Raw genomic sequence first — 18,218 nt, 5'->3', positions numbered from 1 at the left:
CGCCCAACATGACACAGACAGCAACATGTCGACATTATCGCTTTTTCTTTAAACCGAGTGAACCGAGCCGAACCGAATACACCGAGTGAATTCACCGAGCGAATTTCATCCAATTCCACCGAGTTTCATGAAATTACCGAGAGATATTTCTTCGTTTTTATTTTATTCGTTACCAGCACAAGTACCCAGCGTTGCCGGGCGGGGGAGGGGGGAAGGGCACGTACACTTTAAAAATGTATATACATGTGGGATGTGGGATATATACATGTGGGACATGTGTACGTGTGTGTGTGTACGTGTGTGTGTGTGTGTGTGTGCACGTGTGTGTGTGTGTGTGTGTGTGTGTGCGTGTGAGCGCGTGTGCGTGTGTGCGCGTGCATATGTGTGTGTGTATATATGTGTGTGTGTATGTGTATGTAGGCTAACCCCCGCTCTTGCAGGGAAAATGGCCTTAAAATGCATGTTGTTGTTGTATGTGTATATATATGTCTGTGTGTGTGTGTATGTGTGTATATGTGTCTGTACGTGTGTGTGTCTGTTTTGTGTATGTGTATATATGTGTGTGTGTGTGTGTGTGTGTGTGTGTGTGTGTGTGTGTGTGTGTGTGTGTGTGTGTGGAGATGTATATATGTGTATAATGTGCATATATGTGTATATGTGGATACATATGTGTATACATATTTGCATATGTGCATATGTGTATATGTGTATGTACGTGTGTGTGTGTGTGCATGTGTGTCGATGTACGTGTGTGTGTATGTGTATATGTGTGTGGGTGTATATGTGTGTGTGTGTGTGTGTGTGTGTATATGTAAACATGGGCCGGTGTGTGTGTAAAGTGTGAGGAGGTATTGGAGAGGAAAATGCAGAGATATATTTTTTTAAATCGCGCCATGATGATAAACGAAAATACACCGTCTAAAATAACAGTCGACATATATTTAAAATTCGTCACACACATCCATGCCCGTGGGATTCCCACGGGTGGGAATCCCACGGGCATGGATGTGTGTGACATTTCGACATGTTGAGTTAGATGCTGCGCCTGCACATTCAGTTATATAAAATGGTTACTGGCAATTGATCACATCCACAAATGATGTAATCCACACAATTTATGTACTTTACATAACGTTAATAGGAATACATGCCCGTGTAGATGGGAATGACATATAATTCACCGAAAACGTTGAAGCAACCGCATAATATTACGGTGATGTTTAACTCTGAGTGAGAATAGTTCTAAATTTTAAAAACTTTCTTCTGATATTTGTGATTTATTTCAAACAAACTGTATTTCCCATCTACACGGGCATGTATTCCTATTAACGTTATGTAAAGTACATAAATTGTGTGGATTACATCATTTGTGGATGTGATCAATTGCCAGTAACCATTTTATATAACTGAATGTGCAGGTGCAGCATCTAACTCAATATGTCGAAATGTCACACACATCCATGCCCGTGGGATTCCCACGGGTGACCCCGCTAGTAATATAATATTTAATAATATATGATAATATATAATATAATATATAATAATTACTACTACTACTATAATATATATATACTACTACTATAACTATATAATTTACTACTACTATAATTCAGCTTTTACTCGTGGCCGTACAAGTTTGACTACTATAATTCAGCTTTTACTCGTGGCCGTACAAGTTTGACTACTATAATTCAGCTCAGCTTTTAATTGCGAAATGGGCCCAGCCCGGCCGTGGCGGCCTCGACCGGCCTCACCACCTAGCCGATAACCTTCCCTGGGCCCGTCCCGACATTTTTGGTTATTTTTGAATGAATTTACTACTATAATTCAGCTTTTACTCGTGGCCGTAGAAGATTGACTACTGTAATTCAGCTCAGCTTTTAATTGCGAAATGGGCCCAGCCCGGCCGAAGCGGCCTCGACCGGCCTCACCACCTAGCCTACAACCTTCCCGGGGCCCATCCCGACATTTTTTGTTTCAGAGGTTTCCTCCTATCTTTCACTGTTCAGGAGATTAGCGCGTGCAGACAAACAAACAAACAAACAAAAACTTTCTTTTATATACGTATATAGATAAAAAATAAATATAATAATATAATATAATAATATAAATAAATATATATAATAATCTATACAATATATATAAAACACAGTTTGTGTGTGTGTGTGTGTGTGTGTGTGTGTGTGTGTGTGTGTGTGTGTGTAATGTTACCGATAGACTCCTAAACGGAGAGGCTCACGTGCTTGATATTTGGCATAGACATGGCCATTGAGCCTCGGAAGAACATGGCCGACCTAAAAAAAATTATTTCATAATATTTTTAAACCATATTTTTTACCTCAGCGCATTTCAGCGAGGAATATTATACACGGAATCTGAGCCAGTGGCAGACCAGCGCGCTGATTCGCTCAGAGCGATCACGTGATGTTCCTTGCCGCCATAAACTCACAGTTACGCGTTCGCACGTAATTCAGAGCGAAAAGCGATTGCGTTTTTTCACATTTCAGCGAGGAACATTGCCATTCACACCACATAGGTTTTTCTTTCTTTCATCTTTAGATCCATATTTTTTTTCAGCGAGGAATATTATACACGGAATCTGAGCCCGTGGCAGAGCAGCGCGCTGATTCGCTCAGAGCGATCACGTGATGTTCCTTGCCGCCATAAACTCACAGCAAGTAGCATAGATTTTAGCATGATTAGCATTTAGCATGATTTAGCATAGATAGTAGCATGTTTCACATAGATTGTTTTTCAGCGAGGAATATTTTACACGGAATCTGAGCCGGTGGCAGAGCAGCGTGCTGATTCGCTCAGAGCGATCACGTGATGTTCCATCCCCGGCGCCAGACCATCTATATATATAAAACACAGTTTGTGTGTGTGTAATGTTACCGATAGACTCCTAAACGGAGAGGCTCACGTGCTTGATATTTGGCATAGACATGGCCATTGAGCCTGGGAAGAACATGGCAGACCAAAAAAAAAAAATTTCATAATATTTTTTTTACCATATTTTTACCTCAGCGCATTTCAGCGAGTATTATTATACACGGAATCTGACCGGTGGCAGAGCCTCGCGCTGATTTGCTCAGAGCGATCACGTGATGTTCCTTGCCGCCATAGACTCACAGTTACGCGTTCGCACGTAATTCTGAGCGAAAAGTGATTGCGTTTTTTCACATTTCAGCGACGAACATTGCCATTCACACCACATAGGTTTTTTTTCCTTTCATCATTAGATCCATATTTTTTTTCAGTGAGGAATACTATACACGGAATCTGAATCGGTGGCAGAGCAGCACGCTGATTCGCTCAGAGCGATCACGTGATGTTCCTTGCCGCCATAAACTCACAGCAAGTAGCATAGATTTAAGCATGATTAGCATTTAGCATGATTTAGCATAGATAGTAGCATGTTTCACATAGATTTTTTTCAGCGAGGAATATTATACACGGAATCTGAACCAGTGGCAGAGCAGCGCGCTGATTCACTCATTCGTGCTCCTTGATGACGATCACGATCACGTGATGACGTGATCACGAATGATGTTCGTGACGCGATCACGTGATGTTCCTTGCCGCCATAAACTCACAGCAAGTAGCATAGATTTTAGCATGATTCGCATTTAGCATGATTTAGCATGATTTAGCATAGATAGTAGCATGTTTCACATATATTTATTTTCAGCGAGGAATATTATACACGGAATCTGAGGCGGTGGCAGAGCAGCGCGCTGATTCGCTCAGAGCGATCACGTGATGTTCCATTCCCGCCGCCAGACCATTGAACATAAAACACAGTTTGTGTGTGTGTAATATTACCGATAGACTCCTAAACGGAGAGGCTCACGTACTTGATATTTGGCACAGACATGGCCATTGAGACTGGGAAGGACATGGCCTACCTAAAAATATTTGACGAGATCCATATTTTTTATTCTTATTTACCTCAGCGCATTTCAGCGAGGAATATTATACACGGAATCTGACCTGGTGGCAGAGCAGTGCGCTGATTCGCTCAGAGCGATCACGTGATGTTCCATCCCCGCCGCCAGACCATTGAACATAAAACACAGTTTGTGTGTGTGTATTGTTGTAATGTGTGTAATGTACGGGTCTCCCTTCCCCCACCCGGCAACGCCAGTACTGGAGGGCGTCACAGGATCGGTGAGTCTCCAAAATCCGCTTTGTGCTGTTGCGAAGATGCAGGACGATGTCGCGATTGTTGTGCTGCTCTCCGACCATGAGAACTGCAACGTCATTGTTGACTGGCCCTCCCCTTCCCCCTCCCCCCTCCCCTACCCCTCCCCCCTACCCCTTCCCCTTCTCCCCTCCCCATCCCCTCTCCCCTCTCCCCTCCCCTCCCCTCCCCCCTCCCCCTCCCCCCTCTTCTCCCCTCCCCCCTCTCCTCCCCTCCCCCCCGTTCCCCTCCCCTCCCCTCCCCCCCGTTCCCCTCCCCTCCCCTCCCCTCCCCTTCCCCCTTCCCCTCCGCTTCCCCCTCCCCCTCCCCTCCCCGCCCGGCAATGCCGGGTACTTCTGCTCGTATATAATAATATAAATATATATATATAATAATATAAATAAAACAAGTCAGGAGACGACGATGGTTCACGAGCGAGCGGTATTCAATGACAAAGGAGGGACTATAAGCAAAACAGGCCCGCACAGGCCCACACAGGCCAGACCCGGAAATGTCAAAACGAAGGTTACTGACCTTGAAATGAGATAGAAAATAATGTATAATCAGTTATGAGGATAGTTAGCTACACAATACCAAAAATTCGGTTCGATTCCGACAACTTTGAAACTTTGACCTTTGTGACCTTCAACGGTCAAAGGTCTATGATTCTGAAATTTGTTGGAAAACTTGTATTTCATGATGTATGTGATAATATAAGATCATGTACGACATTTCACCCTATCAGGCAGCGAACAATGTAATAAAACCATCAAAAATCAACTTTTCTAAATTTCGTGACCTTGTGACCTTGACCTTGGGGCGAAAATGAAAAATCGAGCTCTGTGGGGCTAGACACATGACATTGGCCTAACCAAATACCGAAACCCCTGTCAGATTCCACCAACTCCCTCGGAGAAGATGTAGCTTGAACTCGATTACCCCCTAAAAAGACATGTTTTTCAGGCGTCGCTCCGCCCACAATGGGCGCAATACGCCCACTCTAGGCAGGACACAACTAGATCATGATATCAACCTCCCACCCAGGTTTCATCAAGATCAGATGATATCATCGGGTAGTTATGATGCGGACAGACAGTCACACAGACACACACCCATGACGAATATAGTGGTCACTCTGTTTGATAACTCGTGAACCAATAAATAAATTGGCTGCGCCAGGACTCATGAGGCATATATACTCATAAAGGCTAAAGCACACTGACACATTTGCTAAACAGTCTCGTATCGGGTACAGTTGATACAAACACAAGGCTGCCCTTATTGTCACACTCCATTTCTCTGTTTGGCTGTCTGTCCGTTCCTTTATACAGTATTGTAGCGGCTACCGCTGGGTTTACACAATCGCCTTGCACCTACCAAGGACGCGGAGCGATCACCATGCCGGGCTCGTCCAGGACGCCCGGGCAGGCCCGCTCTCAACTTGCCAGGCCTCGTCCGGGACGCCCGGGCATGCCCGGGCACGCCCGGCCATGCCCGCCCTCGACTTGCCAGGCCGCGTCCAGGACGCCCGGCCACGCCTCCTCTCGCCTTTCCCAGGCAAACGCTCCGGGATAATGTGTATATATATTGCTGCCCGATAAACGGGCTTTTCAGAGTACCGGAGTTGTTTTGTTTCAATAAAGAAACTCGGACGAATTCCAGCTTTTTGTCGCATCCATTCTTCCGATTACGTGGGAGCACAGCTCCTAAATTGGTGACCTACCGACATGGACACGGCAGTTGCCCTCAAACTGCCTACCTTCTGGGAGGCTCACGCGGCGGTTTGGTTCGCCCAGGCGGACTCCCTGTTCGCCCTGCGAGGCATCACGGCCGACGACACCCGCTTCCACCATGTGGTAGCAGCGCTCGGCTCAGCCACTGCGGCCCGCGCCCTGAGCCTCCTCGAGAGCCCACCAGCCGCTGACAAATATGGCGCGATTAAAAAGCTCCTCCTCGACGCTTTCGCCCTCTCATCGGCGGAACGCGCACGGCGCCTGCTCGACCTGCCCGAGCTCGGCGACACGCGCCCGTCCGAGCGAATGGACTACATGCTTTCGCTGCTCGGTGAGCACTCTCCGGCATTCCTGTTCCGGGAGCTGTTCCTCCGTCAGCTGCCTAGCCCGGTACGCCTCGCCCTGGTGAGCAAGACGATCACGGATCCCCGTGCCCTCGCCAGGGAAGTCGACAAGATCTCCGCGGCAGGCCAACGCATTGCAGCAGCGACCTGGGGCCCACCGCCGTCCGACGCAACGCCCATGGTGCCCGAGCACCCGGCACGGCCGACGACCGAACTGCCGATGCAATTGGTGGCCGCTACGCCGAGCCGACAACCTCCAGCACGACGACCGGGGCCTCCACCTGACCAAGCGTGGTGTTACTATCATGCCAGGTTCGGACAGAAGGCCCGGACATGCCGACCCCCGTGCACCTTCGGCAGGCCGGGAAACGGCCGGGCCGGCGTTCATTACCAGCCATGAGCGCCGGCCACACGGGCAACTTACTTTTCATCACGGACAAAGCGTCCAGACGGCGCTTCCTGTGCGACACCGGCGCCCAACTGAGCGTCATACCCGCCTCCGATCAGGACAGGCAGTCCGTGGTTTGTGGCCCCTCCTTGGTTGTGGCCAACGGATCGGCCATCCACACCTTCGGCCCTCGCAACGTCACCCTCTGCTTCGGCGGCCAATGCTTTGCTTGGACTTTTGTAACCGCAAGCGTGCCCATGGCTCTGCTAGGCGCCGACTTCCTCTGCGCACACGGACTGCTGGTGGACGTCCAACGGCGTCGCCTCATCAACGCCGAGACCTTCAGCTCCCCGGTATGCACATTGAGCAGCTCCGCTCCGACTGAGCTGGCATGCGCCCTCCCGGCGGCGAACGAGTTTGCTCGCCTGCTCACGGAGTTCCCGGCCCTCACGCGGCCGACGTTTTTGGCCGTCGCAGTACGACATGGGATCGAGCACCACATACCAACCACGGGCCCGCCGGTCTACGCCAGAGCCCGCCGCCTCGACCCAGCCAAGCTCGCCGTGGCCAAAGCCGAGTTCGACGCTTTGGAACACCTCAGCATCGTGCGGCGCTCCGATAGCGCGTGGGCTTCGCCACTACACATCGTCCCAAAACCAGGGGGCGGCTGGCGCCCATGTGGCGACTACCGCCGCCTTAACGACGCTACCACCCCCGACAGGTATCCGATCCCGCACATCCAAGACTTCTCCGCCCGTTTGGCAGGATGGGTCATTTTTTCAAAAATCGATCTCATACGGGGATATCACCAGGTACCTGTCAGGGCGGCCGACGTCCCTAAAACGGCCGTCATCACGCCGTTCGGCTTGTTCGAATTCCTGCGGATGCCGTTTGGCCTCAAGAACGCGGCTCAGGCGTTCCAGCGCTTGATGGACGGCGTGCTGCGTGACCTGCCGTTCCTCTTCGTTTACCTGGACGACATCCTCGTCGCCAGCACGTCCCGGGCCGAGCACCTCCTCCACCTCCGAACACTGTTCGGGCGCCTCAGCGAGCACGGCCTCATCGTCAACCCGGCCAAATGCCACTTCGGCATGACGGCCGTTGATTTTTTGGGCCACCACATCACCAGGAACGGGGCCGTGCCGCTGCCAACCAAGGTCGAGGCCATCAACACGTTTCCGCGTCCCCGCTCCATAAAGGCCCTGCAGGAATTCCTGGGAATGGTGAATTTCTATCACCGCTTCGTGCCCCGCGCTGCTCAACTCATGCGGCCCCTCTACGAAGCCCTCTGGGGCAAGCCGGCCAAGCACGACATCGTCTGGTCCGCAGCAATGGACGCGGCCTTCAAAAGCTCAAAGCGGGCCCTCACCGACGCAACACTGCTCACTCACCTGGTGCTCAACACTCCCATCGCCCTCACCACGGATGCCTCCAACTACGCGGTGGGCGCCGTACATGAGCAATGGGTGAACGGGGTTTGGCAGCCACTCGCATTTTTCAGCCGGCAGCTCCGGCCGAACGAGCTCAAATATAGCACGTTTGACCATGAGCTCCTCGGTCTACACCTGGCCATTCGCCATTTCTGCCACCTCCTGGAGGGCCGACCCTTCACGGCGTTGGTCGACCACAAGCCGTTGGTTTACGCAATGGCCAAGGTCACGGAGCCGTGGTCGGCCCGCCAACAGCGCCACCTCTCCGCCGTGTCGGAGTTTACCACGGACATCCGGCACGTCGCCGGCAAAGACAACGCCGTGGCCGACTGTCTTTCTCAGGCCAGCGCGAACGCGGTCCACCTCGGCATGGACTTCGTGCTTATGTCGGCGGACCAAACCACCGACACCACGGTGCAAGCCCTCTGGGCGGTGGACACGGGCCTCCGCCTGGCCGACATCCCCTTCGCGGACACTGTCCTGCTCTGCGACGTCTCCCAAGGCCAGCCTCGCCCCATCATGCCCGTTACCTGGCAACGCCGCATCTTCGCCTCCCTCCACGGCCTTTCCCACCCGGGCCGGAAAGCTTCCCAGAAGCTGGTGTCGGCGCGATTCGTCTGTCACGGCCTTCGACGGGACGTCCGCAATTGGACCAGCACCTGCACAGCCTGCCAACAGGCCAAGGTCCACCGACACACCCAGGCCCCGCTGGCACCTTTCACCGTGCCCGAACGACGTTTCGACCACGTCAACGTGGACCTGGTGGGCCCCCTCCCCCCATCACGGGGGTTCACACACCTGCTCACCATGGTGGACAGGACCACCAGGTGGCCGGAGGCCGTTCCCCTCATCTCCACCACCACCGCCGACGTGGCGCAGGCTTTCATCGCCACCTGGGTCGCCCGCTTCGGCGCACCGGCGGACATCTCGTCGGACCGCGGACCGCAGTTCACCTCCGAGCTGTGGGGCGCGGTCGCTCGCAACCTGGGGGTCAAGCTCCACCGTACTACGGCCTACCACCCCCAAGCCAACGGGTTGTGCGAAAGATTCCACCGCTCCATGAAGGCCGCACTCATGGCCGGCCTTCAGGACGGCGGTTGGGCCGACCGGCTGCCGTGGGTCCTTTTGGGCCTCCGCACGGCCCCCAAGGAGGACCTCCGGGCATCCACCGCCGAGCTTGTCTACGGCCAGGCGCTACGCGTCCCGGGCGAATTTGTGCCCGACGCTACCAGTCCCTGGTCCGCAGCTCACCAGCGCTCGGACCTCCAGGAGGCCGCCCGACGGTTTGCCCCCGTGCCAACGTCCCACCACGGTGACCCCCAGTCCTACGTCACCACAGCGCTTCGCACAGTGGAGTACGTTTTTGTGCATCATGACGCACATCGGGGGCCACTCCGGCCGCCGTACGACGGGCCCTTCCGGGTCCTGCGACGGGACGACAAGTCGTTCGTCATCGACATCGGCAGCAGGTCGGACCGGATTGCGGTGGACCGCCTTAAGCCGGCGCACGTGGACATCGACAGCACAACCGCCACGGTTGGCCCTTCCGCTGTGGCGAGGCCGCCCCCTGTCCACGGTGCCCCCCACTCGACCGCCCACCACCACACCGCACCCCCCCCCCTCACGACCCGCCAGGGTCGCTTCGGCCGGGTCATCAGGACCCCCCTTAAATTGACCCTGCCGGTGCAAGTCGATTCTGGGGGGACGTGTGTAGCGGCTACCGCTGGGTTTACACAATCGCCTTGCACCTACCAAGGACGCTGAGCGATCACCATGCCGGGCTCGTCCAGGACGCCCGGGCAGGCCCGCCCTCGACTTGCCAGGCCGCGTCCAGGACGCCCGGCCACGCCTCCTCTCGCCTTTCCCGGGCAAACGCTCCGGGATAATGTGTATATATATTGCTGCCCGATAAACGGGCTTTTCAGAGTACCCGAGTTGTTTTGTTTCAATAAAGAAACTCGGACGAATTCCAGCTTTTTGTCGCGTCCATTCTTCCGATTACGTGGGAGCACAGCTCCTACAGTATCTTGTATACCTGGAGAATGGAACATTCTAGGGCCACCAAACTTTGCAGACATTGTGGGGGCACAAGGTGGAGGGGGGGGGGGGTAGTAGAGGAGAGAATTTTGGGTAGGTGGTTGGGGGGGAATGGGGCGGGGGGATTTTTTAACGGCTTACCAGGCGTTAAAGTGAGCCGCAAAGTACTAAAGCATTACTGATCACAACCAAATTTAGCACACATAATGAGGGGAAATGGGGAGTAAAATCTTAGTGGGGTGGGGGGAGGGATGGGGGAGGGGAAGGGGTTGCATTTGGAGAAAGGACCAGTGGTATCTTTATATCTGGGTCTGGCAATTCACAGCCCTATATGCTGCAGTGTTATAACAAAACAGTGAGTTCATAGAACACCTTATCCCGTGCTGTCTTGAGAAAAAAGGACATGGCCGGGGTCTACGAGCGGCAACTTCGATTGGTCGAGATGATGTAAAATGGCATAATATTTTGTCCAAGTACTGTTAAGCAAAGGTTTTTTTTGAAAGTGCCAATAAAGCCATTTGTGTTCTACAGTGTTTACGTATATAATTCAATTGAAATAAAATAAATAATTTAAAGGTTATCGAAAAGACATTTCGGCAGTTTACCGCCATTGATGCAGCGTCTTTTACACCACCTTATTTAACATGTTGCACTAGTTATCTGTACCTGTAGTTTGTGTCCTTTATGATGTCCTTAAAACCAGTAAGTTTCCTGTTTGTAATGATTTTCAATTTTATTTGACTGCCAGACGGTGAGACATACTAAAAACATTATCTCACTCCTCTTAGTGTAGGTCGTTGTGTTATTTAGTGAACGGTTCATATAGAATCTGGAAACTTGTGATTTTTTACTTTCTATGATCACACTGAACACAAAACAACCTGTTTCCAATTTTTTTATTTATGTCCAGTGGCAAAATTCAAGATGGCCGCCAGCATATACCGAAAAAGCAATAAATCGTTATATTTGAACCAACGTATTCAATATATGCACAATGATAAGCTTATTATGGACATGCTTTTGATTACAATATATTTGTATCTACATATGGTTGTATGAAATAGACTGTCTTCAATGTTTTCATTCATATCCATTGACAACATCCAAGATGGCGTCCACCAAATTTCGAAAAAATACGATATTTTTATATCTGAACCATTTATTTACGTACATGTATAATGATAAGCTAAGGACATTTTTGTGATTACAATATATTCTTTTCTACCAAGTATGTTACTTCTTTAAGAAGTTTTCAATGTTTTCATTAATGTCGTAGAATAAGTCCAAGATGGTGGCCACCATATACAGAAAAATCAAACCATTTATCAACATACTTGTGTTATGGAAATTTACCTAGGCATGTTATGTATCTAACAATCATGGGGAAAACAAAATGGTGTTCATACACATATCAAATTGGATGCTCAATTATACATGTATCCGGATGCTAGTTATTACTGCCACGTTATTAGTCATCACTGTCGCTGTCATCATCATCATCACTCTCTGTCTCCTCATTTGCAACATTAGTGCATGATCCTTCAGCACCTTCACACTTGCAAAGCTCTGTGCATGACAGATTATTGGTCTTGCAAGAACACCGTCCACTGCATTTGCTGGCAATACATGAACACTTCACGAGGCCGACGACAGCCTCTGGTACCAGTGGAACTTTCGACGTCACAGGAACACAACGTCCATCATCTAGTTGTTTCCATCCCAACGATACTGGATCTAGAAGACTTGGAACAGCTACTGTGTCCTGCACCCAAATGTTAGCTTGGAAGTGTGCTCGCAGAATGTGTTCAGTTATGGATCCTTGAGTTGGAGGTAGTTTCTCTACACCCTGGTTGCCCTTGAGTTGCTTGAACATATGCCACCGGAGTGCTTTAGCTGATTCATAACCAGGTTTGAAGAGCTGACACACGAACTTTTCACAACCAGCCAACACCTCCGGAGATGGATACACACCAACACCAAGCCCAGCTAGTGCATGGATTACGTCATCACTAGCCTTCATGAAGGATTTGAAGCAAGTAGGCTTTCCCTTTCCCTGGATGTGGCCAGTGGTATCACATCCAGTGAGCGCGTGGAATCCTGGCAAAGCTGCTGCACGTTCTGCGCCAATGGCCATGTAGATAGGTTTGAGTTTAATCTTCCGTCGTCGATCACCAGAGCCCATGATGATGAGACTCTCTGTGTTGAGGTCTGGGACCCTGCGCAGAGCGAGCACCAACACATCTGTGTCAGAGGAGTATATATGTGGTGTATTACCCAAACTACTCACTGCTACTGCATACATGACCAGTAACGTGTCGGCTTCCTCCTGTGTACTTGTGATATTCACCATGTTTGATTGGGAAGACATAACACCTTTGTGTGTGTGGGTAGTGATCGGCAGTTTGCACAGCTGGACAGATTTGTGCAAGGTATAGCACGAGGTTGGCTTTGGTTTCCTTGGTTCCTAGGAATACCTTAAAGTCTTTGATAGGTGTGGAATCTTCTATTTTGTATCCCTTGTCTTGTGCTCTTCCTGCTGTTCGGAGCTGTCTCGTTCTGTCCTTCATGGAGTTTGTAACAGTGTAGTTATCGAATAATAAGTATATGTCACTGTAGCCTCGCGACTTGTTGTCAACACTTCGAATGAAACAGCCTGACAGGTCTCGGCAACACTTTATACCATCCTTCCGAATAACCATCTCCTGCACGAGAGCCATGCCATCTATTACGATGCTGGTCAAGACATGTGCTGATTGACGTGGGATGATCGGCTCTTCTATGGATTCTTCAGAAGTATCTGTCCCCGAAACCACTCCTTCCAGTTCATGGATGAGGGTGGACTTGCTTGTAGTAGGTAGCAGAGAACCATCGGGCCTCATTAGGCTTGCATTGTAATGGGCAAATTCATGTGTTCCCACAATGTCCTGCAGGTCCAGTGCTCTTGAGAACTTTGCAACGAGCAGCAAGCGAACGAACAGGGAGTTAGTTGCTTTCAAGCTGACTACTTCAGAGGATGCCTTCAGACTGATACTTTTGCATCCATCTTTCCAAGTCAGATACTTGAGCTTCGACATTTTGTCCCACATGTTCTTGTCTCCATTGACCCTCTCATCAACATATGTTGCAAGTGCCGTGTGTCCGCGTACCTCTATGTCCAAAACGCCACGCTGCACTGCCGTTGGCATTATCCGCTTGGTGACGAAGTTGACCAACTTCATTTCAGATCCATCATCATGTTCTGGTGCATTGAAGGGGTTTGCACTGCCTATGACATCCTTGAGTTGTCTCACAGCCTTTTCCTGTCGTGCAGTTTTAGATGCTGAGTGTTGGTGGTGCTTCTTTGGGATAGAATCTGATATGTTTAGCATACGCTCGGTTTCTCCAGCCAGCCTTGCCAGTTCTGGGGAGCCGAGGCAGTATTTGAGCAGACCCTGGGGATCGGTGGTTAAGCCAGAAATGGCACCTTCACCTTTGTGGATCTTGTTCACATGTTCCTGTGCGTGATCAGGTCCAATGGATGTGAATGCAACAGGGTTCGTACTGACGACAAAGTCACCACTCTTGAGCTCTTGCCATATCGAGGGATGGCTGCTTTCCAGGTGATACATGTGTGCGATGTAGTCGGGAATGTTCTGTGCATAGTCATGCCTGTTATATGCGAAAAAGTAGATGCACATCTTTTCCAATGAGGCAAGGTACAAGAGCCAGTTATGGTCGCGGGTACCTCGCATGAAGTGGAGTAGGTTGTTGACCTGTCTCATATACATACGAGCCCACTTGTACATCGGGTACTTCTCGTTCTCGTGGTCGAATGCTTCTAGCGTTTCCACCAGCTTCAGATCGGATGCCAAGTTCACCAATTCGAGATGAGCTTGAGCTATATCCAGACCATTTTGACATGCTGTTCTCACATCTTCTATTGCAGACGTCAGTTTGTTGAGTAGCACTGGATGTTGCTCGCAGAATGCCTCGATCCACAAATCAAATAGAACTTGCAGAGTGATCTGGTGAGCATCCAAGGCTCTGTTGTGGTGCTTTCCATTCAGTATCTGTACTACAGTTACGCTACTGTACAGGCCGGCTTCAATCCATGCTTCATCTAGACTGCTGCTCTCAAGAGTCGCTCCAAGACACCGTAAGGCACAGAGAACTACATGGAAAGGACCGGGACTTGGGATTATGTTGGCTTGGAACTGTAGATCCAGGAAGCTCAGTTTTCTAACTCTTTTATACAAGTCCATATCTAGGCACACAAGTATTGGCTCATTGTCCTGATTGTCTCGGGCCATCAGTTTGTTGAGATTAGAGAGCTGAGTCAGGGCTGTGGTAAGGGTCGTCCACTCATGGGCTGGTGCATTTATGAGGGGCAGTGCATGCACTTTGTCCAGTTTGATAGATTCAGTGTTGGATGCTGACGTACGCAGAAGTGAATTATATGCTGTCCAGACAGGGACAGGTTGGTGTCGCACATGAATCACTTCACCATCTCGAGAGCTGTCGTGTGGTTCAGCTAGCTCAATAACTGGATTGGCATGATTGCGATGGTAATGGCGTACCAACAGCCATGATAGGTCATCAAATGCAGGTCCTCTGAGCTGTTCCTCATTCATCCCCAGTTTGAAGTTCGGATAAGAAGGACTCGTGGGAGGTTTAGGAGTACCTGTTATGTTGCTCGGAATCAGTGGGACGACAGTCATGGGGACATCCTTCAACGATCTTGCCGATTTGTTGTGTGTGGGGGTTGCATACTCTGTGACCACCTCCACGGTTTCATCCATGCTGGGTTCCCGTTGATACACAGCCATTGCCGTTGCATGGAAATAATTCCTGCCATCAGAGGTATCAACCTTGGCATCAACGTTGTCAATTGAGAATCGCAATCTTCGTTTTTTGTGAAGCCTTGGTGGTAAATAGTTTCCATCGTTCTTCTCCATGTTCATCTGTACCCCTTCCGAAATTTGAGCGACACACTGCTTTACGCGTCGGTATGGAACTCCCAAACCGGCTTGTGAAACTAGATTTGACAGTTTCTGGCTTCGCCATTTGTGGTCACAATACAGTGAGATGCCGAGTGTGATAGGAGTTTCAATTGTCGATCGAAACGCAGCCACTGGTGATTTTGGGTCATACAGGAGTTGCCGATTAGATTTGTGGGCTTGTACTATTAGCTGAGAGACGATTGACGCAGATCTATTAAACTCTTGTGCACGAGCTTCAGTTTTAACTGTAGTTGTACCTTTCATGATCCAAAGCACCATGCTGTGGAGCTCCTGTGGCACTACGCAATGCTCACTATTTTCGAGTGTTCCGGTGAAAACCCACGGGTCTTTCTTTGTTTCCTGGATCAATTTATGTAGGACTCTGCTTGCTTCAAATAACTTCTTCATGTCATCGTATGTGTTGTTCTTGACAGCTTCATCAACGGCAGCATTTTGTGCAGCTATGGAATGTATCAGTGTAGGCTTCTTCGGTAATGGTGTGAACTGAACGAGATTAACATTTTCCTCGATATTTTGTCGTAGCCACCTCCGCTCGGACTTGGCGTTAGAAAACTTCGAGACATACTGGATGTTGTATTGTTCCATCTTCGATAAGTATAGCTTTTCTGCTTCGTCCATTGGAATAAATTCTCCCTCGTTGATGCGATCTTGTATTTCGGCAAAGAATTCAATTTCAGCCGTGATGTGGTGTACTGTCGGCCCACTGGCATCTGTGTTGCAGCGGTCAGCTGTCTTAGGGCATGATCCACTGTCTGCAGCATTTCCCTGCTTTAGAAACTGCCACTGTTCGGTGATGCACTTCTTGTGGGAGACAATATCACGTGACAGCGCATCATTGTCAGATAGGACAGTGGCATAGTTAACCTTCCATTCTTGGTTGTTGGAGTGGTGTACTATGTCCTTTATCTGCTTTCCAATATTTGCTGATTGACATTCGTGCAAGGGACCTTGTATTTTACCTTGACAGAAGAAACATTCTGTTTTGTCATATGCAGTTAACTGTGATCGGGTGTACTTTTTTGACACTGGCTCTTCGTCCGTAGCACTAAGTGTTGATGAAGCAGTTGGTCTCCCCACGGTTCGGCTACTAAGGAGAGTAACATCGGATGTTGCACACGCTCGGTTGTAGCGCTTTTCATCACGTATTATATGTTCTTTATTTGTGCTCATAGCATAGCACGTTCTGTGCCACACAACACGTTTGTCACATAAATCTTGTGCTGTCAATTGTCCAATTTTTCGTTGAGTGCAATAAAGTCAGTGTTTCCAAACTGCGCTCTCAAACGAACCGCTGTTAGAAATTTGTCATACGCTGATTGCTTTTGGGACTGTGGGGGTTCCTTTAATTGTTCTTCTTTTGAAGTTTGACATTTGATGCACGGCTTGAAATTTAGTTCGGTACGTGCCCTTTTCTCCAGAGGTTCCGCTTCGGATGCCATTATTTACCTGCAAGTAGAAAAGAAAATACATGTTTAGAAATGGACACTTCATAAGCTGGTCAACTCTGATTTCATGGCAGATTGCACCCATGCATCCATTCCTGTGGTTACATTATTATGGCTCATGCCCCCTGTACTTCCATAGAACGATCAGGACAGATTTATTTTGCTGTAAAACAAATATACATAATCATTATTATAACCCAAATATTTGTGTACTGTTCATTGGGTATTTATATGGGTGTGCCATGCCATATGGCACCAATTATACCTCATATTGGATGATTATTCACTTTATGCTTTGTGTTATTGATGATATAAGTACTTCAATGAATTCAGTGACCAAAAAAACCTATAAAACGATATACTGGACAACTATATCCATTACAAATGTCCAAAATAGTTGGCGATTAAGCGATTATCGTGTTAAATGGCCGCCATCTTGGATTTAGTGCGGATCCATGCTGGAAAAAATTGGAAACAGGTGGTTTTGAGTCCTATGTGATCTAAAGAAGTCAATAAGTACCAGTTTCAAGATTCTATATGAAAGTTTCACTCCTCTGTTAATTGCAACATAACCGCATACACTATCTCTGCGCATGCTCGATCGGGATGAATCCAGAACCGAAGTACTTCTAAACTCCAATTCATGCTCAAAATATAACATTCAATTGAAATTAAGTTGTTTCTCGATCATAAAACTGATGTTTGTGGACAGCCAAGATAGACAGACAGACAGACAAAGTGAACCAATTGCGAAACTCCACTTTTCTATTTAACCTTTAGTTTAACCTAAGAGTTTAACTAAGAGATAACTAACCTAAGAGATAACCTAATTAACCTAAGAGATAACTACGTTTAACCTTTAACCTAACTTTAGATAACCTAAGAGTCTTTGTCTTTCCCTCGTGGTTCCCCTGTACTGTCTTTCCCTCGTGGTCCCCCTGTACTGTCTTTGTCTTTCCCTCGTGGTCCCCCTGTACTGTCTTTGTCTTTCCCTCGTGGTCCCCCTGTACTGTCTTTGTCTTTCCCTCATGGTCCCCATGTGCTGTCTTTGTCTTTCCGTCGTGGTCCCCCTGTACTGTCTTTGTCTTTCCCTCGTGGTCCCCATGTGCTGTCTTTGTCTTTCCCTCGTGGTCCCCATGTGCTGTCTTTGTCTTTCCCTCGTGGTCCCCCTGTACTGTCTTTGTCTTTCCCTCGTGGTCCCCATGTGCTGTCTTTCCCTCGTGGTCCCCCTGTGCTGTCTTTCCCTCATGGTCCCCATGTGCTGTGTTTCCCTCGCGGTCCCCATGTGCTGTCTTTGTCTTTCCCTCGTGGTCCCCCTGTACTGTCTTTGTCTTTCCCTCGTGGACCCCATGTGCTGTCTTTGTCTTTCCCTCGTGGTCCCCCTGTACTGTCTTTGTCTTTCCCTCGTGGTCCCCATGTGCTGTCTTTGTCTTTCCCTCGTGGACCCCATGTGCTGTCTTTGTCTTTCCCTCGTGGTCCCCATGTGCTGTCTTTGTCTTTCCCTCGTGGTCCCCCTGTGCTGTCTTTGTCTTTCCCTCATGGTCCCCCTGTGCTGTCTTTGTCTTTCCCTCGTGGTCCCCCTGTGCTGTCTTTGTCTTTCCCTCATGGTCCCCCTGTGCTGTCTTTGTCTTTCCCTCGTGGTCCCCCTGTACTGTCTT

General features: G+C 49.2%; 1 protein-coding gene across 2 annotated transcripts in view; it reads right to left on the bottom strand.

The window, feature by feature from the left end:
• The window catches only part of LOC137419213 (IQ domain-containing protein E-like), a 199,514-nt gene that overhangs the window by 103,085 nt on the left and 78,211 nt on the right, over positions 1-18,218 (bottom strand). The gene's annotated exons all lie outside the window — the stretch shown is intronic.

Source organism: Myxine glutinosa, chromosome 1 (genome assembly GCF_964187855.1).
Source record: "Myxine glutinosa chromosome 1, kmMyxGlut1.1, whole genome shotgun sequence".
Classification (NCBI taxonomy): Eukaryota; Metazoa; Chordata; class Myxini; order Myxiniformes; family Myxinidae; genus Myxine; species Myxine glutinosa.
The sequence above is the reverse complement of the archived record's forward strand: the minus strand, read 5'-3'. Positions and strand labels throughout refer to the sequence as shown.